The following is a 27,102-nucleotide window of genomic DNA, read 5'->3' on the forward strand; positions in this document are numbered from 1 at the left end:
CGGCCTTGAGCAGCTCTGCCCCTGTGGCTTTACAGGCTACAACTCCCGCTCGCAGCTGCTTTCACAAACTGATATTGAGTGCCTGCACCTCTAGGCACATGATGCAAGCAGTCAGTGGATCTACCATTCTGGGGTCTGGAGTATGGTGGCCCCCTTCTCACAGTTCCACTAGGCAGTGCAGCAGTAGGGACTCTGTATGGGGGCTCCCACCCCACATTTCCCTCCCACACTGCCCTAGCAGAGATTCTCTATGAGGTCTCTACCCCTGCAGCAAGCTTCTACCTGGACATCCAGGCATTTCCATACATCCTCTGAAATCTAGGCAGAGGTTCCCAAACCTCAATTTTTGACTTCTGTGCACCTGCAGGCTCAACACCATGTGGAAGCTGCCAAGGCTTCAGGTTTGCACCCTCTGAAGCCAGGCCTGAGCTGTACATTGACCCCTTTTAGCCATGGCTGGCATGGCTGGGATGCAGGACACCAAGTTCCTAGGCTACACACAGCAGGGGGACCCTGGACCTGACCCATGAAACCATTTTTCCTTCTAGGTTTCTGGGCCTGTGATGGGAGGGCCTGCTGTGAAGGTCTCTGACATGCCTTAGAGACATTTTCCCCATTGTCTTGGTGATTAATAGTTGGCTCCTTATTACTTATGCAAATTTCTGCTGCCAGCTTGAATTTCTCCCTAGAAAATGGGTTTTTATTTTCTACTGCATCATTAGTCTGCAAATTTTTCAAATTTGTATGCTCTGCTTCCTCTGGAACACTTTGCCATTTAGAAATTTCTTCTGCCAGACACCCTAAGTCATCTCTCTCAAGTTCAAAGTTCCACAGATCTCTAGGGCAGGGGCAAAATGCCACTAGTCTCTTTGCATAGCAAGAGTAACCTTTACTCCAATTCTGAATAAGTTCCTCATCTCCATCAGAAACCACCTCAGCATGAATTTTATTGTCCATATCACTATCAGCATTTTGGTCAAAGCCATTCAATAAGTCTCTAGGAGGTTCCAAACTTTCCCACATTTTCCTGTCTTCTGAGCTCTCCAAGTCTCTAGGAAGTTCCAGACTTTCCCACATTTTCCTGTCTTCTGAGCCCTCCAAACTGTTCCAACCTCTGCCAGTTACCCAGTTCCAAAGTTGTTTCCACAGTTTCGGCTGTCTTTACAGCAGTGCCCCACTCTCTGCATTACCAATTTTCTGTGTTAGTCCATTTTCATACTGCTATGAAGAAATATCCCAAACTGGGTAATTCATAAAGAAAAAGAGGTTTAATAGATTCACAGTTCCACATGGCTGGAGAGATGTCACAATCATGGTGGAAAATGAAGGAGGAGCAAAGGCACGTCTTACATGGCAACAGGCAAGGGTGTGTGCAGGGAAACTCCCATTTATAAAACCATCACAACTTGATCACAAGAACAGCATGGGAAAAACCGTCCCCCATGATTCAGTTACCTCCCACCAGGTACCACTCATATGTGGGGATTATGGGAGCTATAATTCAAGATGAGATTTGAGTGGGGACACAACCAAACTATATCAGGGACCCATCTAAGAGGGTGACTTCTTTCAAGTCTCAAAGTATATCTAAAAAGAAAATGCAGATTTTGCATTCTATCTAGAATGTATCCATATTTTAACTTTAAAATGACATTTTTTAAGTTATAATAAGGATAAAATTCAATGCCCAGATCTTAAATGTTAGATGAGTTTTGACAGTTTTATATATATATCTATACATACCTATGAAATCGCTACCCAAAATAAAAATGACGTTTTAAACTGCTTACCTGTCAAGTAAAATTGACATTCCAGAAAGATGTGAAATGGGCTGGGCACAATAGCTCATGCCTGTAATCCCAGCACTTTGAGAGGCCAAGCTGGGCAGATCATTTGAGATCAGGAGTTCGAGACCAGCCTGGCCAACATGGTGAAACCCCATCTCTACTAAAATACAAAAATTATCCGGGTGTGGTGGCACATACCTGTAATCCCAGCTCTTCAGGAGGCTGAGGTGGGAGGATCACTTGAGCCAGGGAGGTAGAGGTTGCAGTAAACCAAGATTGCACCACTGCACTCCAGCCTGAGTGACAGAGCGAGATCCTATCTCAAAAAGAAAAAAGAAGAAAGATGTGAAATCATCTTTGCACTTTGAATAGTCCTTGACACAATGCCTCCTGTCCTTGTTGGAGAAGTACGGACCCCACCCCCTTCCATCATGTATTATTTATATCAGTACCTTCTGTGACAGTCTCTGCCCCTGTTGCATCAGAGTCACTTGGAAAGCTTTTTCCAAATAGTTACTTGGGCCCTACCCCAGATCTCCTGAATCAGCATCTTAGGACAAGTTAGGCACCTGTATTTTTAAAAAGCTGCTACCTGATTTTGCTTTGCAGCCCAGAGTTGAGAACCCTAGCTCTATATTCGTGCCAGAAGCATGACTTATTAATTAAACATATAATTGCCTGTCACCAAAGTAATACTGTTGATTAATTTGGATTGACAGATTCAAGGCTGATTTGACATTGGCAGAACAAGCTGTATCGATGGCAGATAGTCAGTTCACTGGCCCTACTTCTGTGTCAGAAGAAACACTGACAGAACCACTCAGTATGAAGTGCAATGAAAACAACTCTGAATTGGAACAAATACCTGGAATTCAGTTAACTGGTTTTGCAAAAGGATAAATACTCAACTGGCTGGATTCTGCCATTTAACAAAGAAAAATCATTGGGATTGTTTAAACTTGCTTTCACCTTTACACCTTTCAGTTCAGAATGCAGTGTTCAATTGTTAACTTGGGCTTGATGATTCAGCAGAAGGAAGTGATTTGAGTTCTGGCTCCCTGGATTAACGGGGCCAAGGAGCAACTCCTTTGCAATCCAGTTGTAATTACAGCCAGCTTGTCCAACCCTTGGCCCAGGACAGCTTTGAATGCGGCCCAACACAAATTCATAAACTGTCTTAAAACATTATGAGATGTATGCAACGACCCTTTTTTTTTTTTTTTTTTTTTAGCTCATCAGCTATCATTCGTGTTAGTGTATTTTATGTGTGGCCCAAGACGATTATTCTTCTTCCAGTATGGCCCAGGGAATCCAAAAGATTGGATACCCCTGACAGAATCCCAGGATTCTTCTGTAATTTCTCAGAGGCCCTCTGTGCATACTCTGTAAACACTATCCACATTCTTTATTACTTTCATTGGCAATAGGTATAACACTTTATTTGTTGGATATTTTACTGAAATTTTATTTGCTTTTGCTTATTTACTGATTGGTGGGAGGAAGTCAAAGGAGGAATAAATCTAACCTGTTTAAAAGAAAAGGCTAAAATATTCATAACATGCTCTCCAAAGAGCAGAGCTAGTCATCAAAGAATCTGCATACCAATTACTCTATTTGTGGGTTCTGGATTTAAGATTATGAAAAAGAGCAAATTGTTGGTTTTCTTCTATCTGGGCCAAGGAGATATCCAGGCAACCAGGTAATTTAGTAAGAGTTGCAAATATAGTGCCTGGAGAAAATTAATTCTCTAAAGACTGCAGCTTCTACAGGCAGTAACTCTTAAAGCCCCCAAATTGGGATAGTGCATTTTAATTTCAATACACTAACAAGGACACTAAAAATCCTTGTGATTATTTTAAGGCATAACACTAGCTGAACTTGTGATTAAATATTCTCACAAACGTGTTATCAAAATGTGAAATGTTTACTTATCAAATGAGGAAATGAATCAAGGTCATTTGTGATACATTATAGAAGCTAAAAATGAAATTGCCTGACATAAAGATGATGAAACTGAAACTGAATATCTCAAAAACAAAAAAAGCAGAAACAACAAAAAAAGGAATCTATATAGAACACTATTTTTTATAGCAATGCAAAAACTGTACAGCAGGAAATGTGCTGTAGGAAATATGTCAACATAGGAAGTAAAATAATGTAATGAAAAGGTTCTTTGAATAAAGTGGGTTAAATTGATTTTCTTTGCTTCTTATTAAATTTGTGGACTTCAAAGTACCAAAGCTCAGCAATAGGCTTGAAACAAACCCAGTGAAAAGCAACTTTATTATTGAGCTGAGGATTGATATCAATAATAACTCACTAATAAAAAAGCTTGATAATGAAACTCCCAGTGCCTGATGTCGGTTGACAGACACTGAGAGTTTTCCCCAGGTACTCTGTGACCTAGAGAAAGCTTGGATTCCTGCCTTTGGCTTGAGCTGGCAAGCCCTGTGTCTTTACTCTACATTTTAATGCCAGGGAGACCCAGGACTGAAGCAGGGAGTGCCGTGGGAAGAAAACAGAAGGAATGTTGTTCCCTTGTTTTAGTTTTGTGTTCATCCATTATGAGTTTGGTTTTTTTTTAAGAGCATTTGAGATAGTTTGACAGCAGCAGTCATTACATCACTGATGAGGACGTTTACTTGTGTAAAATGCATCAGAAAATAGTGACAACTGTATGTTGTGCTATGAGGGTGTAAGAGATTTATCTCAAATAGCTTAGAAATCATAATATAGGCCAGCGTGGTGGCTCACGCCTGTAATCTCAACACTTTGCGAGGCCAAGGTGGGCAGATCATGAGGTCAGGAGATTGACACCATCCTGGCCAACATGGTGAAACCCTGTTTCTACTAAAAATACAAAGATTAGCTGGGTATGGTGATGCGCGCCTGTAATCCTAGCTACTGGGGAAGCTGAGGCAGGAGAATCGCTTGAACCCAGGAGTTGGAGGTTGCAGTGAGCCGAGATTGCGCTACTGCACTCCAGCCTGGTGACAGAGCGAGACTCCGTCTCAAAAAAAAAAAAAAAAAAGAAAAGAAAAGAAATAATAATATTTCTCCGTATGATGGAACTCCACACTCGGGGGAGTGTCCCACAGGGTAGGGGGGGCAGCTATCACCCATGAAATATGGTACTAGTGTTGAAATATTTTCTGTTTTCACTTGCTTCCTCTGCCATTAGCATTCATTACAGCCCTTTCCTTTAACTTTTTAATTTGTACTTTATTGCTTTGTTTTGAGCTTAATCTATTCTCCATGTCAGCAAAACAAAGACTTATCTCTAGGGAAGAATCTCTGAGTGATTCCCAGGGTTTGGGGGTTGAAATGGGGACATCTTCATGATGAACTTAAGCCCTTAAACTTCTTTTTGCATCATAACCTTTGAGTTCTTCTTTGGAGCTTAGCTGTGATTTATTGTTTACACTTTTAAAAAATACATTTAACATGTATGACATCTTTCAGACACATGAATAGGATCAGAGATTAATATACACCCATGTACCCAGCCGCTGGCTTAAGAAATACATCACAAATATAATGAAGCCCCTGGGTATCCTTTCCCCATTACACCTCTTTTCCTGTCCTGCAGAGGTAACCACTGTCTTGAATTTGGTGTTTATAATTCCCACATTATCCATTCTTTAGATGATGGATATTTGGGTCATTTTTAGTTTTTTTGGTGTAAAAACAGTGTGCTCTGAAATTCTTGCATGTTTCCTTCTTGTGAACATGTGTGAGAGTTTCTACATATATATCAAGGTGGAGGTCATCATCATTTGATCTCCAAAGTATTGTACCAATTTATACTCCCAAGATCTGTGTATTAGAGCTACCCTTTCTCCATAGTCTCAATTGTGGAGCTTTAAACATTTTTAGATGTGAAATGGCTTCTCAGTTCCATTTCGCTGACTACTAATAAGGTTAAGTTATATTTGTATATATATATTGGCCATGCGTGTTTCTTTTTCTGTGAATTAACTGTTTACATCTGTTGCCCATTTCCTTATTTGATTATTTTTTGCTTTTTGATTTGTAGATGCCCTTTATGTATTCTGAACGCTAATTATTTGTCTTTTAACTTTGTTAATAGTGATTGTAGAGGTATAAAGGGTTTTTTTGTAGTCACATTTGACAATTCTTTTTCCTTATTTTTTTTTTTTGTTTTTGTAACTTGCTAAAGAAAACTTTTCTAACCTGAGGTTATGAGGATTTTTTTGGATATCAAAAAGTGTGAAGTTTAATTTTTTATATTTAAGTCTCTACCTGGAATTGATTTTTGTGTGTTGAGAAGTAGGAATCCATATAATATATGTCAATTAGATTTGCTGTGTAATTAACCACCCCAAAACTTAGTGGGTTAAAAGAACCACCATTTATTTAACATATATTCCTATGAGGCTGGGCTCTACTGGGCTCACTTGTGTGTCTGGTGGTCAGTTGCCAGTGAGCTGAGTCACTCAGCCCCTGGAGGTTAGCTGGTTGTCCACTGGGGTAGCAGGCATATTGCCAATGAGCCACAAAGCTCTCACCACTCAGCAGACTAGCTGGCCTTCTTCATTTGATGGCAGCAGGTTGCAAAAGGGAATAAGCCTCATTGTGCAAGCCTCTATGTGCAGTGTTTGCTAACATCTCATTAGCCAAAGCAAGTTATGTGACTGGGCTCAGACTCTGAGTTAAAGGCATTAAAGTTACATGATAATGGAACATGGATACAGAGAGGGGAGCAGTTGCTGGCCTTTTTTATAGTCAATTTACCATAACATCCAGTTGTCCAAGCACCATTCATAATATAGTTCATTCTCATCCCAGTGACACATAATTTCCCCTCTGTGGAATGTCATGCTCACACATTTATGATGTATTTCTGTACTCTGTTCTTTTCCTATCCTAACACCAATCCCACACTATCTTAATTTCTCTATTTTTAAAATAAGTCTTGATGTTGGTAGGACAAGTAGTCCCTGGACTTCATTCTTTTGAAGCCATCTAGTTTATTATATTAGTTTTGAGGAACTAGAAGGGGTGGAAGAGGAAACTTTAGATTAAAAGAGATTTAAAAGATACAGAGTTTTTTTAGTGGGCAAGACTAAACTACCGTGTCTAGGGATGCACACTGGGTGATAAAGCTATTTTAAAAGACAAAGAAGTGATGACTATAAAAGTCAGCGTTATGGTTGCTTGATGCCTCATGGGTAATGTTGTCAGATTTAGAAAAAAAAAAAAAAAACAGGACACCAAGACTCCCAGGTGAATTTGAACTTTAGATGAACAATGCATAATTTTTTGTAGTATAAGTATGTTCTAACATACTTATTTATCTGAAAGTTAAATTTAACTGGGCCACCTGTATTTTTACCTGAAAAAATCCTGATTTTATTCAGGGTGATAATGTGGTTTACATTGCCCAGCCTTCCTTGTAGCTAGGAGTGGTCACGTGTCCACACATGGGCCAAAGCAATTTAAATAGGAGTCACTGGGCAGGGCTTTTAGGAAAGCTGATGAAACTGGCAAGTACCCTCTGTACTCTTCCCCTGTACAGCATGATAACTGGAGTTGCAGAAGGGCATTTTGGAACCGCAAGATGACTTTGAAGGTGGAAGCTACATGCCAAGAAGTTAGGCCCAGAAAGAGAGGGATCCTGGGTCCTATATGACTCTTGCCTTTGTCAGTTTTATTATCAGATTTGTATCACTTCATAAGAAAAAATGCCTTCTTTTACTATATTCTCGCACACATTGAGTAGCATTAGGATTATTTGATTATCCTTTATGGTTAGAAAGAATTCTTCTAGAAACTATTTGGGCCTGTTTTGAGGGTGGAGGATGGGAGGGAATGATTGTTTGATAACTGTTTCTTCTATGATTGTTGGCAAGGTTTAGTTTTTTTCTTTTATCTGAAGTTTTGATAAAAATATATTTTTCAATCCCATCTACTTTGGAGGCTGAGGCACAAGAATTGCTTGAACCCAGGAGGCAGAGGTTGCAATGAGCTGAGATTGCACCACTGTACTCCAGCCTGGGTGATGGAGTGAGACTGCCTCCAAAAAAAAAAGAAAGAAAGAAAGAAAAAGAAAAAACAAATATATATATTTTTTCTAGGAAATTACCCATCTAAATTTTCAAGCTTATCAATATAGGATTGAATGAGGTGATTATTCTTTATTTTGAAAATTTCTTCTGCATTTATAGATTTCTCTTTATTATTATTTATTTTGTATATTTGTGTCTCTTTTTTTCTTAATTCGGTTAGCTGATCATTTGTCTTTACCTTTTTTTTCCTCTAAACAACAACTCCTTGGACATACTTATTCATTCTCTCATTTTTCTGTTTTCTAATTTAATTTCCAGTCTTATTTTTATTTCCTTCCTTTTGCTTTCTTGAGCATGCCATTACTCTTTTCCTCACTCTTACTATCTTTTGTTAGTTTTACAATCTCTACACTGCCAGAGTTAATAACATTTGCACTGTGTTCTATAAACATAATCCTTATGTTTATTTTATATTCAGGGCTCTTGCCAGTTTTTCCATTCACCTCTTACTTAGCCGAAGATTACCCTCTATGCATTTTTTCAAAGGCTGATGAGGCCGATGAGAATAATATTCCCTGAGTTCTTACATTTTCGTACCTATTATCTGGCTTTTTTTCTTTACTTCAACCATAGGTTGGCATAATATATAATTTCTGGCTTATGTTTTACTTTCCAGAAGGATTCTATAGGCTTTTACTGGCATTGGTGTTATTGTAGTAAAGTATGAGGACAGCCTGATTTTTTGCCCCTAATAAATGCCCTTGATCTTTTTATTTAGCTTCCCAAATGATTCTTACTTTATCTTTGAAGATCAGGAATTTTACTAGGCCATCTGCTGATGTTGACCTTCTGTTCCTTTCTTTCTTGAGTTTTGCTATCTCTTTTCAGTCTATAAATTGAAATATGCTTTTATTTCTGGTGAATTTTCTTCAATTACATCTTTAAATATTTTGTTTGCTCCATTATATGTTGTCTATTGTTGTATAAAAATTTACCCTACGACCTATTTAGCAGCTTAAAACAAGACCCATTTATTATCTCAAAGTCTCTATGTGTCAGGAGTCTGCGCATAGTTTTACTGGATCCTCTGGTCAGCATCTCACAAGGCTGCAGTGAAGTTGTCAGCTGGCCTCATGGTCTCATCTGAGGCTGAGTTTTCTTCCAAATTCAACTGATTGTCGAAAGAATGAATTTCCTTGCAGTTGTATTCATGGTGGCTTGCTTCTTCAAGGTCAGCAGGGGAGAGAGTATATCTGAAATCTTGCAGCACCCCAGTTCTTTTTTTAAAGACCTGATTAAGTCAGACCCAGCAGGATCATCTCTTTTGATTAACTAGATTAACTGGCTTGGGATTTTAACTACATATGTGAAAGCCCTTCACCTTTGTCAGATTCTGTTGGTTAGAACAGAGCACAATTTCCACCTGCACTCAAGAAAAGAGGATTATACAAGGAGTCACCTTAGGGTGTGTCCACCACATATTATTTTTTTTTCTTTTATGTATTTTCCAATTATGCATAGATGGATCTCGTTCACCTGTTCTCCCTGTCTATCATTTCCTGTGGACTCCTTTTCAATTCTGTATTTCCATTCATATTGCTTATTTATTTACAGCATCTTCTGATTGCTTTTGCTGCTTCTGTCTTTGCCCTAATTTCTTGACGTTTTAATTTTTTCTTCTGTTTCTTTCCTAAGCTCTGCCAGATAATATTTCATCTGTCTCCCCGCTTTCTATTCCCCACTCCCTTCTTCCCTGTTCCCCTCCTCACCTTCTCCTCTTCCCCTCCTTTCCTCCCCTTCTCCCCTTTTTCCCTTTCATCTTTTAATTCTCTCGTCTTGGTCTATTTTGTGCTTTTATTTAATATAAGCAGTGTTTTTTTTCACTCATGGCAGAATGTTTTGTCACACTTTTTATTTGCATTGTGGCAATTTTTGGGGGTATAACCTTTGTTATGGTATCTTTCAAAAGATCTTGAGCTTTTTATTTACTCATTTTTGAGTGAGTTTTTCCTCTACTGTTTATTTGTAGGAGGTTTATGTGTGAACAAGGCCATTCTGGTTCACAGTTATTTTTTCTTAGCACATTGAAGATTTTGTTTTCTTACTTCTACTGTTACTCTTGAAAAGTCTGCTATTTTCAAGTCACTGTGTCTTTAAAGGTAATCTCTCTTCCCTCTGGTTACGTCTAAGATTTTTTTCTTCTTAAAGTATTTGGTGTTCTGGTTTCTTTATGTTGTGTGTAGATTTCTTTTTGGTTGTCCTGAATCTATGGATTTCTGTGTTTTATTGGTAAAATTCTCACCTATTTTACCTTCAAACATGTGTAATGTGTCATGTGTCATTTTATGTATTTTCTCCCTCTTTCTCTTTTTTTTTTTTTTTTTAAGTCAAGGTCTTGCTCTGTCACCCAAGCTGGAGTACAGTGGCACACCCATAGCCCAATGCAGCCTTGAACTCCTGGGCTCAAAATCCTACCACCTCAGCCTCTTGAGATCCTGGGACCACAGGTGCACACCACCATGCCCAGCTAATACTTTTTTACTTTTTGTAGAGATTATATTGCCCAGGCTGATCTTGAACTCCTGGCCTCAAGCGATTCTCTCATCTTGACCTCCAAAGTGTTGGGATTACAGGCATGAGCCTTTGCACACAGCCTGTATTTTCCCCTTCTGAAATTCCAATAATAAATATCATGGAACAGACCGGGCGCGGTGGCTCCAGCCTGTAATCCCAGCACTTTGGGAGGCCGAGACAGGCGGATCACGAGGTCAGGAGATCGAGACAACCCTGGCTAACATGGTGAAACCCCGTCTCTACTAAAAAAATACAAAAAAACTAGCCGGGCGCGGTGGCGGGCGCCTGTAGTCCCAGCTACACGGGAGGCTGAGGCAGGAGAATGGCGTGAACCCGGGAGGCGGAGCTTGCAGTGAGCTGAGATCCGGCCACTGCACTCCAGCCTGGGCGACAGAGCAAGACTCCGTCTCAAAAAAAAAAAAAAAAAGAAATATCATGGAACATTATGTATGTCTTCCATGCCTCATCTTCTTTTTTTCGCTTTTGTCATCTCTGGTACATTATAAACAATTTTTTTAACAATTCTAACTCCCATGCCACAAAAGAGAAGTTTTAGGCTCACAGTAAAATTGAGCACAAAGTTTACATATACTCCCTGTCCCAATACATGCATAGCCTTCCCTATTATCAATATCCCAGACTAGAATGGTGTGTTTGTTATAATCAGTGAACCTGCATTGACACATTGTTATAACGTTAAGTCCATAGTTTACATTAGGATTCACTTCTTTCTCCCTTAACCCTTGGCAACCACTGATCATTTTACTATCTCTGCAATTTTGCTTTTTCCACCCCTGGAAATGTTACATATTGGAATCATACAGTATGTAGCCTTTTCAGATTGGTTTCTTTCCTTTAATAGTGTACATCTAAGGTTCCTCCGTATCTTTTCATGGCTTGATAGTTCATTTCTTTTTAGCACTGAATAATATTCCATTGTCTGAATGTACCACACTTTATAAATCCATTCACCTACTGAAGAATATCTTGATTGTTTCCAAGTTTTGGTAACTATGAAAAACACTGCTGTAAACACTCCTGTGCAGTTTTTTGTGGAGACATAAGTTTTCTACTCCTTTGGGTAAATACAGAGAATATGATTGCTGAATCATATGATAAGAGTATTTTTCATTTTGTAAGAAAATGCCAAGCTGCCTCCCAAAGTGGCTGTCTCATTTTGTGTTCCCATCAGCGATGAACCAGACTTCCTGTTGCTCTATATTCTCAACAGCATTTAGTCTTTTTAAAAATTGTTTTGGGCCAGGAGCAGTGGCTTACACCTGTAATCCCAGCAATTTTGGGAGGCCTGAGGTCAGGAGTTCGAGACAGGTCTGACCAACATAGAGAAACCCTGTCTCTACTAAAAATACAAAAATTAGCCGGGTGGGGTGGCAGGTGCCTGTAATCCCAGCTACTCGGGAGGCTGAGGCAGGAGAATCACTTGAACCCGGGAGGCGGAGGTTGCAGTGAGCCGAGATTGCACCATTGTACTCCAGCCTGGGGGACAAGAGCGAGACTTCATCTCAAAAACAAAATTGTTTTGTTTTTTCCTTCTACCAAACTAAGCATTTAGTCTTGTCAGTGTTTTGGATTTTGGCTATTCTAATAGGTGCATAGTGGTGTCTGATTTTTTTAATTTGCAATTCCCTAAGGACATATGATGCTGAGCATCTTTTCATAAGTTTATTGCCATTTGTATATCTTCCTTGGTGAGATGTCTATACAGATCTTTCGCCTATTTTATTTAATTAATTAATTAATTTTTTTTTTTTTTTTTTTTGAGTCCAACTCTGTCACCCAGGCTGGAGTGCAGTGGTGCAATCTCGGCTCACTGCAACCTCTGCCTCCCGGGTTCAAGTGATTCTCCTGCCTCAGCCTCCCGAGTAGGTGGGACTACAGGCACGAGCCACCACACTCAGCTCATGTTTTGTATTTTTAGTAGAGACGAGGTTTCACCATGTTGGCCAGGATGGTTCCGACCTCTTGACCTCGTGGTCCGCCTGCCTTGGCCTCCCAAAGTGCTGGGATTACAGGCGTGAACCACCACACTCGGCCTTTTGCCTATTTTATAATCAAGTTGTTTACTTTCTTATTGTTGAGTTTTAAGAGTTCTTTGATATTTTGGATAACATTCCTTTAACTGATAAACCTTTTTTTTTTTTTTTTGAGATGGAGTCTTGCTCTGTCGCCCAGGCTGGAGTGCAGTGGCTGGATCTCAGCTCACTGCAAGCTCTGCCTCCCGGGTTCACGCCATTCTCCTGCCTCAGCCTCCCGAGTAGCTGGGACTACAGGCGCCCGCCACCTCACCCAGATAGTTTTTTGTATTTTTTAGTAGAGACGGGGTTTCACTGTGTTAGCCAGGATGGTCTCGATCTCCTGACCTCGTGATCCACCCGTCTCGGCCTCCCAAAGTGCTGGGATTACAGGCTTGAGCCACCACGCCCGGCCTTAACTGATAAATCTTTTGCAAATATTTTCTCTCAGTCTGTAGCTTATCTTCTTCTTTTCTTGACAGTTTCATTGGCAGAGCAAAAGTTTTACATTTAGTGAAGTCCAGTGTATCAATTCTTTCTTTTTTGCCCAATGCAAGGTCATCTAGATATTCTCCCATGTTATCTTCTAAGAGTTTTATAGTTTTGTACTTTACATTTAGATCTATGATCTGTTTGAGTTACTTCTTGTAAAGGGTATAAGATCTTTATCTAGATTTATTTTTTACGTGTGGGTGTCCGTTTGTTCCAGCACCATTTGTTGAAAAGACTGTCTTTGCTCCATCACATTGCCTTTGCTCCTTTGTCAAAGATGACTCCAGCCTGGTGTGCAGTGGTGCACACTTGTAGTCCCAGCTGCTCAGTAGAGTTCCATAGTTTTCTTTAGGAGGCCGAGGTGGAAGAATTGCTTCAGCCTAGGAATGTGAGTCCAGCCTAGGCAACACAGCGAGACCTCATCTGTAAAATAAGTAAATACATAAATACACACATAAATAAATAAGACCAGTTGACTGTATTTATGTGGGTCTATTTCTGGATTCTCTATTCTGTTCCATCAATTTGTCTGTTCTTTGGCCAATAGGTAAAATATCATATTGTCTGGATTACTACAGTTTTATAATGTCTTGAAGTTGGTAGTGTGTGTTCTGACTTCATTCTTCTTCGATATTGTGTTGGCCATTCTTGGTCTTTTTACCTCTCCATATGCAATTTATTTTTATGTATTTCTTTAGAGACAGGTCTTGCTCTGTCACCCAAGCTGGAATGCAGTGGAGTGATCATAGCTCACTATAACCTTGAACTCCTGGGATCAAGTGATCCTCCCACTTCTGTCTGCTGAGTAGCCAGGACTGCAGGTACACACTGCCTTGCACAGCTAACTTAATTTTTTTTTTTTAATTTTGTAGAGAATACGGTCTCTCTATTTTGCCCACGCTGGTGGTCTCAAATTCCTGGCCTCACATGATCCTCCTGCCTTGCCTCTTAAAGTGCTGAGCTTACAGGCATAAGCCACTGCTCCATATACAGTTTAGAATCAGTTTGTTGATACCTACAAAATAACTTGTTGGGATTTCAGTTGGGATTGTGTTGAATCGATAGATCAAGTTGTTGTCAAGAACTGACATCTTGACAATATTGAGTCTCTGCATTTATTTAGTGCTGCTTTGATTTCTTTCAACAGAGTTTTGTAGTTTTTTTCACGCAGGCCTTACACATTTTTAAAAAATTTATGCCTAAATATTTCATATGTAGGGTACAAATATAAATAATGTTATCGTTTTATTTATTTACTTGTGGGACGGAGTCTCGCTCTGTCGCCCAGGCTGGAGTGCAATGGCGTGATCTCGGCTCACTGCAAGCTCCGCCTCCCGGGTTCACGCCATTCTGCTGCCTCAGCCCTCCTGAGTAGCTGGGACTACAGATGTCCACCACCACACCTGGTTAATGTTTTGTATTTTTCATAGAGATGGGGTTTCACCGTGTAAGCCAGGATGGTCTTGATCTCCTGACCTTGTGATCCACCTGCCTCGGCCTCCCAAAGTGCTGGGATTACAGGCGTGAGCTACTGCGCGCAGCCAATAGTATTATGTTTTAAATTTAAAAGTCCACTGTTCTTCACTGATATATGAGAAATAAATTGATGTTTGCATATGAACCTCGTATCCTACAACAATGGTATAATAACTTATTACAGAGATTTGTTATTAATTCATTCCAATTTTCTACATCAATGACAATTTCATCTGAGAACAAAGGCAGTTTTATTTCTTCTTGCCCAGTCTGTATCTTTTCTTTGCTTTTTGCATTAGCTAGGACTTACGGTATGATGTTGAAAAGCAGTGGTGAGAGGGGGCATCATTACCTTGTTCCTAATGTTAGTATAAAGGCTCTAGTTTCTTACCACTAACTATGATGTTAGCTGTAGGTGGTTTTTTAAAATCAAGTTGAGGAAGTTCCCCTCTATTTGTAGTTTACTGAGAGTTATTATCATTCCAAATGGGTATTGTATTTTGTCAAATACATCTATTTGACATCTATTTTTTGCATCTATTGATATGATCATGTGATTTTTCTTTTCTTTTTTTGAGACAGGGTCTCACTGTGTCGCACCAGCTGGAGTGCAGTGGTGCGAACACAGCTCACTGCCGCCTCCACCTCCTGAGCCATGTGATCTTTCTCATTTAGCCTGTTAATGTGATAGATTACATAAACTGATTTTCAAATATTGAACCCACCTTTCATACCTGAGATAAATTTCACTTAGTCATGGTGTATAATTTCTTCTATGGATTATGAGATTCAATTTGCTAATATTTGTTGGTGCAAAAGTCATTGTGGTTTTTGCCATTGAAAGTAATGGCAAATGACTTTTGCACCAACCCAAGGATTTTGCTAAAGATTATTGCATCTATATTCATGAGAGATACTGCTCTGTAGTTGTATTAGTCAGAATTCTCTAGGGAGATATTGGGAGAACCCACCCCCAATATTTCAACATAGGTTCTATTTTCCATAAGTGTTGGCCGGCTGAGAAATAAAGAGAGACTGTACAAAGAGAGGAATTTTACAGCTGGGCCGCCAGGGGTGACATCACATATTGGTAGGACTGTGATACCCGCCTGAGTCTCAGACCAGCAAGTTTTTATTAATGGTTTCAAAAGGGGAGGGGGTGTAAGAACAGAGAGTAGGTACAAAGATCACATGCTTCAAAGGACAAAAAGCAGAACCACTGATAAGGGTCTAACAAAGATCACATGCTTCTGTGGGAACAAGGCAAAGGGCAAAAGCAGAACCACTGATAAGGGTCTATGTTCAGCGGTGCACATATTGTCTTGATAAACATCTTAAACAACAGAAAACAGTGTTCGAGAACAGAGAACCTGTCTGACCACAAATTTACTAGGGCTGAGTTTTCGCAACCCTAGTAAGCCTGAGGGTTCTGCAGGAGTCCATAAAAATTGCTATTATTCTGTTCTTTCACAAGGTGCACTGATTGCATATTGTTCAAACACACATGTTTTACAATCAATTTGTACAGTTAACACAATTATCACAGTGGTCCTGAGGTGACGTATATCCTCAGCTTATGAAGATAACAGGATTAAGAGATTAAAGACAGGCATAAGAAATTATGAAAGTATTATTTGAGAACTGATAAATGTCCATATAAAGATGAAATCTTCACAATTTATGTTCCTCTGCCACGGCTCCAGCCGGTCCCTATGTTCGGGGTCCCTGACTTCCTGTAATAGGGACAGTGCCAAAGGGATATATAGAGAGAGATATACGAAAGAGATTTATTAGAGGAATTGGCTCACACAATTATGGAGGCTGAAAAGTCCAATGACAGGCCATCTGCAAGCTGGAGACCCTGGAATGTTAATGGCATAACTAAATCCAAGGCCGAAGGCCTGAGAACCCAGGGGGCTGCTAGTGCAAGTCCTGGAGTCCACAGGCCAGGGCAGGAGAGGATGGGTATATCCCAGCTCCTGCAGATAAATCAACACACTTGCTTTTTCTGTTTTTTTCCCTCTCTTAGCTCTTGGCTTATTAGATGGTGCCTGCTCACATTGAGGGTGGCTCATCTTTACCTAATCCACTTAGACTCACACACTCACCTTCTCATGCTGATCACAAGCACATCCAAAAGTAATGCTTTACCAGGTTTCTACAGTGTTCCTTAATCCATTCAAGTTGACATCTAAAATTAATCCTCACAGTAGTTTTCTTTTGTTGTAATGTTTTTGTCTGTTTCAGTATTGGGGTAATGCTGCCCTCATGGAATGAGTTAAGAAGTATTCCCTCTGATTCTGTCTTCTGGAAGAGATAGTAGAGAATTGGTATGGTTTATTTCTGAATGTTTGGTAGAATTCACCAGTGAACCCACCTGGACTTGGTGATCTCTGTTTTAAAAGATTATAAATTATTGACTCAATTTGTCTAATACATATAGGCCTCTTCAGATTGTCTGTTTTTCTTATGTGAGTTTTAGCAAATTCTGTCTTTTAAGGAATTTGTTATCATTTTCCTTTTTTTTTTCTTTACTTTGAGATGGAGTTTTGCTCTTGTCGCCCAGGCTGGAGTGCAGTGGTGCAATCTCGGCTCACTGCAACCTCTGCCTCCCTGGTTCAAGCAATTTTCCTGCCTCGGCCTCCTGAATAGCTGGGATTACAGGTGCCCACCACCACACCCGGCTAATTTTTGTATGTTTAGTAGAGATGAGGTTTCACCATGTTGGCCAGGCTGGTCTCCAACTCCTAACCTCAGGTGATCCACCTGCCTCAGCCTCCCAAAGTGCTGGGATTACAGGCGTGAGTCACCATGCCTGGACATCAGTTTCTTAAATTGACATCTAGGTTATCAAATTTTGGGGAATAAAGTTGTTTATAATATTCCTTTATTATTCTTTCAGTGTCCATGGGATCTGTAGTTATGTGCCTTCTTTCATTGCTCATGTCAGTAATATGTGTCTTCTCTATTTTTTTTTCTTAGCCTGGCTAGAGGCTTATTGATTTTTCTTGATCTTTTCAAAGAACCAGAATTTAGTTTCATTTTTCTCTATTGGTCTCCTGCTTTACATTTCATTGATTTCTACTCTAGTGTTTATAATTTCTTTCATTCTTCTTGCTTTAGAATTAAGTTGCTCTTCTTTTTCTAGTTTCTTGAAGTAAAACTTTAGACTACTAATCTTGTATCTTAATTCTTTTGTACATTTCTCTTGAGATTTCTTTTCTGACCCATTTGTTATTTAGAACTGTGTGGTTTTATTTCTAAGTATTTTGGGTATTTCCTGCTAAATTTATGTTATTGATTTTTAGTTTAATTCTACTGTGGTCTGAGAGCAGACATTGTATTATTTCTACTCTTTTAAATCTGTTAAGGTGCATTTTATGGCTCACAGTGTGTCTTGTCGTGGTAAATGTTCCATGTGAGCTTGAGAAGAATCTGTATTTTGCTGTTATTAGATGAAGTAGTCTATAGATGTCTCTTGTATACAGTTGATTGATGGTGCTATTGAATTCAACTATGTCCTTGCTGATTTTCTGCCTTCTGGATTTTATCCATTACTGATAGATGAGTGTTGAAGTTTACAATTATAATAGTGGATACATCTGTTTCTCCTTGCAGTTCTGTCCATTTTTGCCTCATGTATTTTGATGCTCCAGTGTTGACACGTGTACATTAAGGATTTTTATTTCTTATTAAATTGACCCCTTTTGTGATCCACTTTTTAATCCTGATAACTTTCCTTGGTCTAAAGTCAGCTGTGTCTGAAATTTATATAGCTATTCCTGCTTTCTCTTGATGACTGTTAGTCTGTTTTCATGCTGTTAATAAAGACATACCTGACACTGGGTAATTTATAAAGGAAAGAGGTTTAATGGACTCACAGTTCCATATGGCTGGGTAGGCATCACAATCATGGCAGAAAGCAAATGAGGAGCAAAGTCACGTCTTACATGGCAGCAGGCAAGAGAGTTTGTGCAGAGGAACTTCTGTTTATAAAACCATCAGATTTCATGAGACTTACTCACTACCACAAGAACAGTATGCGGGAAACCACCCCCATGATTCAATTATCTCCACGTGGCTCCACCTTTGACACGTGGGGATTACTACAATTCAAGGTGAGATTTGGGTGGGGACACAGCCAAACCATATCAGTTACTATTAGGATGGTATATCCATCCATTTACTACACAATCTACATGTGTCTTTATATTTAAAGTGGGTTTCTTGTAGACAACATATAGTTGAGTCATGTTTTTTATCTACTGTAACAATCTCTTGTTTTGATTTGATATATTTACACCATTGACTTTTAAAGTGATTATTGATATAATTGGATTATTATCTACCATATTTGTTACTTTTTTCTACTTGCCGCCTTTGTTCATTGTTCCTGTTTTTGTCTTCCACTCTTTTTCCGAGTTTTGGTGTTTTAATTGAACATTTTATGTGATATTGTCACATGGTTTTGTCTGAAAGTATCTTATTTCTCTGCTTTTGAAGGTTAATTTTGTAGGATGTTGATATGGTTTAGCTCTGTGTTCCCACCCAAATCTCATGTTGAATTGTGATCCCGAGTATTGAAGGTGTGGCCTGGTGGGAGGTGATTGGATCATGTGGATGGTTTCTAACAGTTTAGCACTATCCCCCTAGTGCTGTCTCATGACAGAGTTCTCATGAGATCTGGTTGTTTAAAAGTGTGTAGCACTTCCCACTTAGCTCTCTCTGTCTTCTGCCACCATGTGAAGATGTGCTTGCTTCCCCTTTGCCCTTCTGCCATGATTCTGAGTTTCCTGAGGCCTCCCAGCCATGCCTCTTGTACAGCCTGTGGAACCTCTTTTCTTCATAAATTACCCAGCTTCAGGTAGTTCTTTATAGCAGTGTGAGAATGGGCTAATACAGACATACAATGCTAGGTAGGTACTTTTTTCCTCTCAACACTTTAAATATTTCACATCACTATCTTATTGTTTGCATGATTTCCGACAAGTCAGATATCTTTCTTATCTTTGCTTCTCTATATATAAGATGTTTTTTTCCCCTCTGGCTTCTTTCAGGATTTTTTTCTTTATCTTTGCTTTTCTGCAATTTGAATATGATTTGCCTGCATGCATTTTTTTTATTTTTTATTTTCATTTTTGGAAGTTAACCTGCTTGGTGTTCTCTGAGCTTCCTGGGTCTGATGTCTGATGGCTTGGTGGATTGGTGTCTGATATTAATCTGGGGAAATTCTCAGTCATTATTGCCTCAGATATTGCTTCTATTCTTTCTCCTTCTGGTATTCCCATTGTACATATTTATAACCTTTGTAGTTCCACTGTTTGTTAATTTTTTTTCCTTTTTTTCAGTCTTTTTTCTCTCTGCTTTTCAGTTTTGGGCATTTCTATTGTCATATTCTCAAGCTCAGGGATTCCTTCCTCAGCCATGTCCAATCTACTAATGAATCCATTAAAGCGATTCTTCATTTCTGTTAGTGTTTTTTAATCTCAAGCATTTCTTTTTTGATTCTTTCTTAGAATTTCCATCTACCTGCTTAGATTACCCATTTGTTCTTGCATGTTGTCTGTTTTGTTTTGTTTTGTTTTTTTCCAGTAGAGCCTTTGGCATATTCATCATATATATTTTAAATTGCTAGTCTGATAATTACAACATCCCTGCCATATCTGACTCTGGTTCTTCTGGTTTTTTTGTTTTGTTTTGTTTGTTTGTTTTTAGATAAAGTCTTGCTCTGTCACCCAGGCTGGAGTGCAGTGGTGTGATATCAGCTCAGTGCAACCTCCACCTCCTGGGTTCCAGCAATTTTTGTGCCTCAGCCTCCCAAGTAGCTGGGACTACAGGCATGTGCCACCATGCCTGGACAATTTTTATATTTTTAGTGAAGACAGGGTTTCACCATGTTGGTCAGGCTGGTCTTGAACTCCTGGCCTTGAACTCGTAGCCTCAAGCTATCCACCTACCTTGACCTTCCAAAGTGCTGGGATTACAGACATGAGTTACTGCACCTGGCCTGACTCTGGTTCTGATGCCTGCTCTGTTTTCAAACTCAATTTTTTTACCTTTAAGTATACCTTGTAATTTTTTGTTGGAAGTTGGACACGATGTATTGAGTAAAGGCACTGCAGTAAAAAGGCATTTAATTGAAATGTGGTGGGAGGGAAAGTGTTCTATTGTCTTATAATTAGGCCTCAGTCTTTAGGGAGCCAGTGTTTCTGGACTGTGAACTTTATAAGTGCTTCTCAGCCCCCAGCTCCACTCACGTGGGACAGAATGGGGCTAGAGTTCGGTATTTCCCTTCCCCCAGGTCAGTTAAGCTTTGATAAAACCCCAATAAGTTAGGCTCAGGTAAAAACAGTTTCTCTCGAGGAGAGGCCTGCTAAAGACCAGAATGCTTTTTTACTTTCCTTCTTCCTCTGGCAGAAGCATGGGAGGATTTTTACTCCAGTCTTCGTTGTGAGAACCTGGTAGAGCTCCTACAGGTAAAACTTACAAAAGTGTGGGTGTCTCCATCTAAGTCTGGGCCCCTCTGGAGTTTTTTTTATTTTTTATTTTTATTTTTATTTTTTATCTGTCGGTTTTGAGACGGAGTCCCGCTCTCTTGCCAGACTGGAGTGCAGTGGCATGATCTTGGCTCACTGCAATCTCCGCCTCCCAGGTTCAAGCAATTCTCCTGCCTCAGGCTCCTGAGTAGCTGGGACTACAGGCACACACCACCACGCCCAGCTAATTTTTGTATTTTTAGTAGAGACAGGGTTTCACCATGTTGGCCAGGATGGTCTCGATCTCTTGACCTCATGATCTGCCCACGTCAGCCTCCCAAAGTTCTGGGATTATAGGCGTAAGCCACCGTGCTTGGCCCCCTCTGGACTTTTTAACTGACTCATCCTGAGCGTCCAGCAATTCATCAGTTGCATTTTAGGTTTTCCTGTGGAGGTTCTGCTTGTGGGTTTGTGCTTTGGTAACTTGTGACTCTGAATTCACTTGTGTGTTTCTCTAATACTGGGGACAGCAGTTTGCCCTGTGACATCAATTCTCTGATATATCTAGGAAGAGTTGTTGGTTTTCAGCTTGTTTAGTGTTCCTCCTGTTAGGATGGAGTGGCAACTTCCAAGCTCCTTACAGGCTGGACTGAAAACCTGAAGTCAGCCATTAATTTATTTTTTTTCCTTATGGTTTTCATTTATTAGAAAAACAGTGTAACACTGAAGAAGACATTTTAAATCCTTGTAAAATAACCTTCATGTTTTAATTTATTCACATTGATTTTCAATCTTTGTTTACATGCATACATTTTAACTTAGCTATTATCACAGTAAATGTATAAAAATTTTCATTAAGTGTTTAGCACACCTTAAGCATATTTTATTTTCAGAATCTTCACAATTATTTTTTAAATTTTTGTTTAATATTCCACCTGACTGATATTCATTCATTTTCCTAATTTTCTTCCTATTGGATATTGTTTGTTTCTAGCTGTCTTCTGTTGGGATTCATTCTTCAGTTTCAGCTAGCCTCAACTTACTAAACATGAGGCATTTTATATCGGATTTTAACTTTTTTTTGGTAGAGATGGGGGTCTCACTATGTTGCCCAGGTTGGAGTGCAGTTGTGCAGTTATGGCTCACTGCAGTCTTGAACTCCTGGACTCAGGTGATCCTCCCACCTGAACCTCCCAAGTAGCTGGGACTACAGGTGTGTGCCACCATGTTCTGCTAATGTTTTTCACATTTTTATAGAGAGGGTCTCACTATGTTTTCCAGGCTGGTCTTGAACTCCTAGCCTCAAGCAGTCCTCCCACCTTGCCCTCCCAAAGCGCTGGGATTACAGATGTGAGCCACCATACCCAGCCACATCAGATGTTTTTATTTCAACTTATTGAGGAAGGAATTTAAGTTTAGTTATGTTAAATATAACAAGATTATGTAACAAGTAAGCATCAGAACAGGATTTCAACTCAGATATGCGGAAGATCAAAAGCCTGTATTCTTTATCTCCATGGTATGCCATTACTTCAGCAAACACCTTTTTTCCTTCTTTTGAATGACTTCCTAAGATAAAATCCCAGAAATACACTGTTTGTGATTCATCATATGAGTTTTCAAGCTTGTTTATACTAGGAAGACATTGCTATTCTTTATCACTATACTAGTTTATCCCTTAGTATACTCAAAATATTTTGAGTAGTACCAGTTTTAATTTTTTATTTTGTACATAAATTCAAAGCCTTCCAAAGTGTTTGTTTATGATTTATTTTCTTGTTAAAATCTGTTCTTGTTCATTGCCTGTTTATAAGTGTTGTCTTGATGTTTATATTTGACATGTAAATTTTAATTTGTCAATCTGTTTCTTCTTTTAATTGTTCCAAATTTTAGAAAGTCGTTTCAAGTATCTGATACCTAATTCTAATTTATGCTAGTTTTTCTAACATTTGATATTCAGCTTCTGATTTTGAGTATATTTTTGTGTATGGCCTAAGATGCTATTATTCCTATTGTTATTTAGTCATCCTAGTATCATATTCAATCAACCTCCCCCACCACCACCACTGTTTTGAGTGTGGTTGCATTAAAAAGCATGTGGGCTTTTGGTCAGAACAGATTTGGGTAAAATCCTGGCTATGAGTATCAGTCCCCTCCTACTTTAAGAGTAACTTCTTCACAAAAGGCGCTAGAAGATCCTCTGCTTTGCCTCTAGTGCTGAGGAATGTTGCACCTACAACTATCATGGAAGACACTGAAGCCTCTGGTATGCAACCCTGTACTCCCAACACCCTCAGGGAGCCCCAGCTCTGCAGGCCTCGGACTTTCATGCCAGGTAAAGCTATAGGACAGAGGCCAGGCATGGTGGCTCACAGCCATAATCCCAGCACTTTAGGTGAGAGGATTGCTTGAGGCCTGGAGTTCAAGACTAGCCTGAGCCACATAGCAAGACCCCATCTCTACAAAAAATTTAAAAATTAGTCACACATGGTAGCGTGCACCTGTAGTCCCAGCTACTTGAGAGGCTCTTGGGGAGGGATCACTTGAACCTAGGAGTTTGAGGCTGCTGCGAGCTATGATCACGCCACTGTACTCCAGCCTGGGTGACAGAGCAAGACCCTGTCTCAAAAAAGAAAAAAAAAAGAAGCTATAGGACGTAGGGGAGCTAGTCATATGTCTGTCCTACTAAGAGTCTAGATGGCACAGGGCCAGAATGCAGAAATGTGTTAGAACCAGAATGCAGCTATGGCTGACTTGGAACCATCTGTCAGAGGAAAAAAGGCATGCCAATAGTTACTCATTTGACCAAAGCAGAAGAAAACCAAAATATCCAATGCCTCCAGGAAGAGAGGCAAAGATAGAGATACTAATCATTTCTCTACGCATCTGGCATGCCGTGGGTGAAGAAGAGAGCCAGGTTGGTGAATAGATCTGGAAAGGTTACCATCATTCTTGATTGAGCTCTGCCCTCCAACCAAACACCTCTGAGCAGCCGCTGCACGCCTCACCGTGCTTCCTACCACACATGGATCAAGAGCACCTCCACAGGTTCTCAGAAGCTACAGCACCAGGATCCCCTGCTTTTTGCCTGCTTTTTGCTGTTCTTCTTAAGACAGGGTCTTGCAATCACAGCTTACTGCAACTCCTGCCTCCCAGGCTCAAGGGATCCTCCCACCTCAGCCTTCCAAGTAGCTGGGACTACAAGTGCATGCCACCATGCCCAGCTAATTAAAATTTTCTTTTTGGTAGAGACAGTGTTTCTCCATGTTGCCCAGGCTAGTTTCAAACTCCTGGGCTCAAGCAATCCTCCTGCCTCAGCCTCCCAAAGTGTTGGGATGACAGGCATGAGCTACCATGCCTGGCCTCTCTTGGTAATTTTGACTATGCCTCTCCCAAATATATACCTCTTGGCCTCTGCACGAGCGAAGGTGGCCTTTGGCATGTTATTTCCAGCACTGTGGTTTACTTCAGCTTTTTAATTTGTTTCCTTCATAATTTCTACTGTCATCCAGTGTTGGCGTTTCTAGCTATCCTGTTAAGGGTTATTCTTTTGTTTTGTTTTGTTTTTTGAGATGGAGTTTCGCTCTTATTGCCCAGGCTGGAGTGCGATGGCATGATCTCGGCTCACTGCAACCTCTGCCTCCCAGGTTCAAGCTATTCCCCTGCCTCCCATGTAGCTGGGATTACAGCGCCCACCACCATGCCTAGCTAATTTTTTTGTACTTTTAGTAGAGTTGGGGTTTCACCATGTTGGCCAGGCTGGTCCTGAACTCCTGACCTCAGGTGATCCACCCACCTTGGCCTCCCAAAGTGCTGGGATTACAGGTGTGAGTCACCATGCCTGGCCTCAAGGATTATTCTTTTGATTTGGGGGAACAGGGTTCCTTGGCCCTATTACCCACCACATTGTTCTCCACTCTCTGCATCCTGACCATCTTCATCTGCATTTCTCACTCCTGAGTACTGGCAGAGATGAGCACAAGGGTAATGGGACTTGATGTAGTGACACTGTATCCACCACAGGCTTAGAGATTCTGTATCCACCACAGGCTTAGTGAGGTTGCATCCATCATACAGTTATGTTGCACCCATCATACATCTAGAGATGTTGTATGCACTATACAATCAGCAATATTGTGTCCATCATACGTTTAATGATCACAAAAAGCCATCACATTGCCCACATTTCTGAGCACATCTTCCCTGAAAATTTTGACATGTGGTTCTAGGACGTCACAGTTTCCACGCACTGGTTTTTTTTCTTCTGGATGTCAAGCCCTCAGGTCCACATTATCTAGAAGGTGGTTCTTTCAGGTAGTCCAAGAAGGAAATGGGGGAGAAATTTCCCAAAGGCTTTTAAAAGCAATACCTTGCTGACACTCATTGAAACTCATTTCAGAGAATTCGATGATGGTTTTTGGAAACCATAAGCATTCCAGAAGAACAGAGTAGCTAGAAGTGCCCCCACCATTCATGTGTCCCAGGACTGACTGACGGTGGAAAAGCTTTATGTGTGTGTATTTCCCTTGCTGCCTGGTCAAGGTCTCCAATCAATAGTTTAAAACTTTTTCACAGTTCATTTTCGACCACTCAGGATTTCCTTTAACTTTCCTGCAAACTCAAATATGCATTTAAAAATAACTTGTTCCATTTTTGCAGGATATGGTTGAAAGATATTTCAGATTATCTAGTCTACCATATTGCCCCCCACCTTTTTTAAAATCAGGAACTTTAAGCAAAAACCAATAACAACCGGGTTCTTCAATGGTATTCCTGCCATGGCTAAGACAAGCACCGAGTCCTTTAACTGACCTGCATCAAGTTGCTTAGGGAGATTTTTCCCTCTAGTTTGAGTGTTTAATGCTTTCTTTGCTGCTTATTTTCACTCAATATGGTAGAAACACTTTGAAATCTGCCCAAATTCTATCAGCCCTATTGGAGAGGCACCTGAGAAATGAAGATGATGTTTCTGACTCCTATCTTTCTTTGACATAAGGCAAAGATAGGAGTCAGAATAGAGGATATACATTCCTTTATCTTCTCCTCAAGTGCTTCTCCAAGTGTGACTCAGACCAGGAGCATCAGCATCACCTGGGAATTTGCCATAAAATGCAGATTCTCAGACCCTATTCCATACCTACTCAATCAAAACTTTCAGGCATGGGCTCCAGAGATCTGTGTGTTCAAGTCCTCGGGTGACTCTGATGGCATGCTTACATTTGAGACCCTCTGCTCTGGTCTGATCACCCAGAATCTCCCTTGGGAGAGCTACCTTGAAATTTCTGCTTACTTCCCCCACAGCATATTGAAGACTCTGCAGTGGTTGTTTTGTTTTGAGACAGAGTCTCACTCTGTCGCCCAGGCTGGAGTGCAATGGTGCGATCTAGGCTCACTGCAACCTCCACCTCCCGGGTTCAAGCGATTCTCCTGCCTCAGCCTCCTGAGTAGCTGGGATTACAGGCACGTGCCACCACGCCCATCTAACTTTTTGTATTTTTAGTACAGACAGGGTTTCACCTCCGCAGTGGTCGTTAAAGCTTGGCCACTAAATTGCCCTGGTTCTTCAGCATGCACTAGGCAGGCTGGACCAGAAGCCGGGAGACCTGGCTCCCAGTCTCATTCTCATTACTAACCAGTCCTGGAGTTTTCCCTCCCCATGAAAATGGGATATTTACCATCTGCTTTCTCTGCTTTGTGTTGCAGGAAGATAAAAAAATAATAATAATGGATATTCAAATGGCTTATGTTGCATGTAAAATGCAATGTGGCATTGATTGTAGATCCCTTCATTCAGACAGATTTCCCCAGGCAGACGCTGTGTGTCACAGGGGAATGGACAGCATCACTTTTTACATCCAGTCATATTCTATGAAATTGCAACGAATTCGAACTTGTGAATATAAAAGATGCCATTGTGGGAGTGTGGTGAATAAAAAACAGCTTTCATGAAACTCAAATCTTGAAAATCGAATGCTTTCTGGGTCTTCTTTAACTGTAAAAGAGATAGATTAAGTATTAGAAATGGAGAAGGAAAGGAGGGAAAAAGCCATCCATTTACTGCTTAAGAATGTCTCTGCTATCGCGATACCTAAGGTCACATGCGTAGCCACTTGGGTTAATGATACTCAGTTTGTCCACAGAGTGGCAGTAGCAACTGTCTGAGAATCCGTCTCCGCTGGGGTTCCTTCTGTCTACAGAAAGTGAAAGACAGACTGTTATTCAAATTCCACATGCA

General features: G+C 40.3%; 1 protein-coding gene across 2 annotated transcripts in view; it reads left to right on the forward strand.

Moving 5' to 3' along the window:
* The window catches only part of BTD (biotinidase), a 45,606-nt gene that overhangs the window by 1,873 nt on the left and 16,631 nt on the right, over positions 1-27,102 (forward strand). The window contains exon 1 of one of the 2 annotated variants that reach the window (XM_009201757.4): positions 20,568-20,867. The exons of the other annotated variant lie outside the window; for it this stretch is intronic. The gene's annotated coding sequence lies outside the window, so the exon portion shown is untranslated. Of the gene's footprint in view, positions 1-20,567; positions 20,868-27,102 lie in introns of those variants that run through there. 2 annotated transcript variants of the gene reach the window in all.

The sequence above is a fragment of the Papio anubis genome, chromosome 2 (genome assembly GCF_008728515.1).
Source record: "Papio anubis isolate 15944 chromosome 2, Panubis1.0, whole genome shotgun sequence".
Classification (NCBI taxonomy): domain Eukaryota; kingdom Metazoa; phylum Chordata; class Mammalia; order Primates; family Cercopithecidae; genus Papio; species Papio anubis.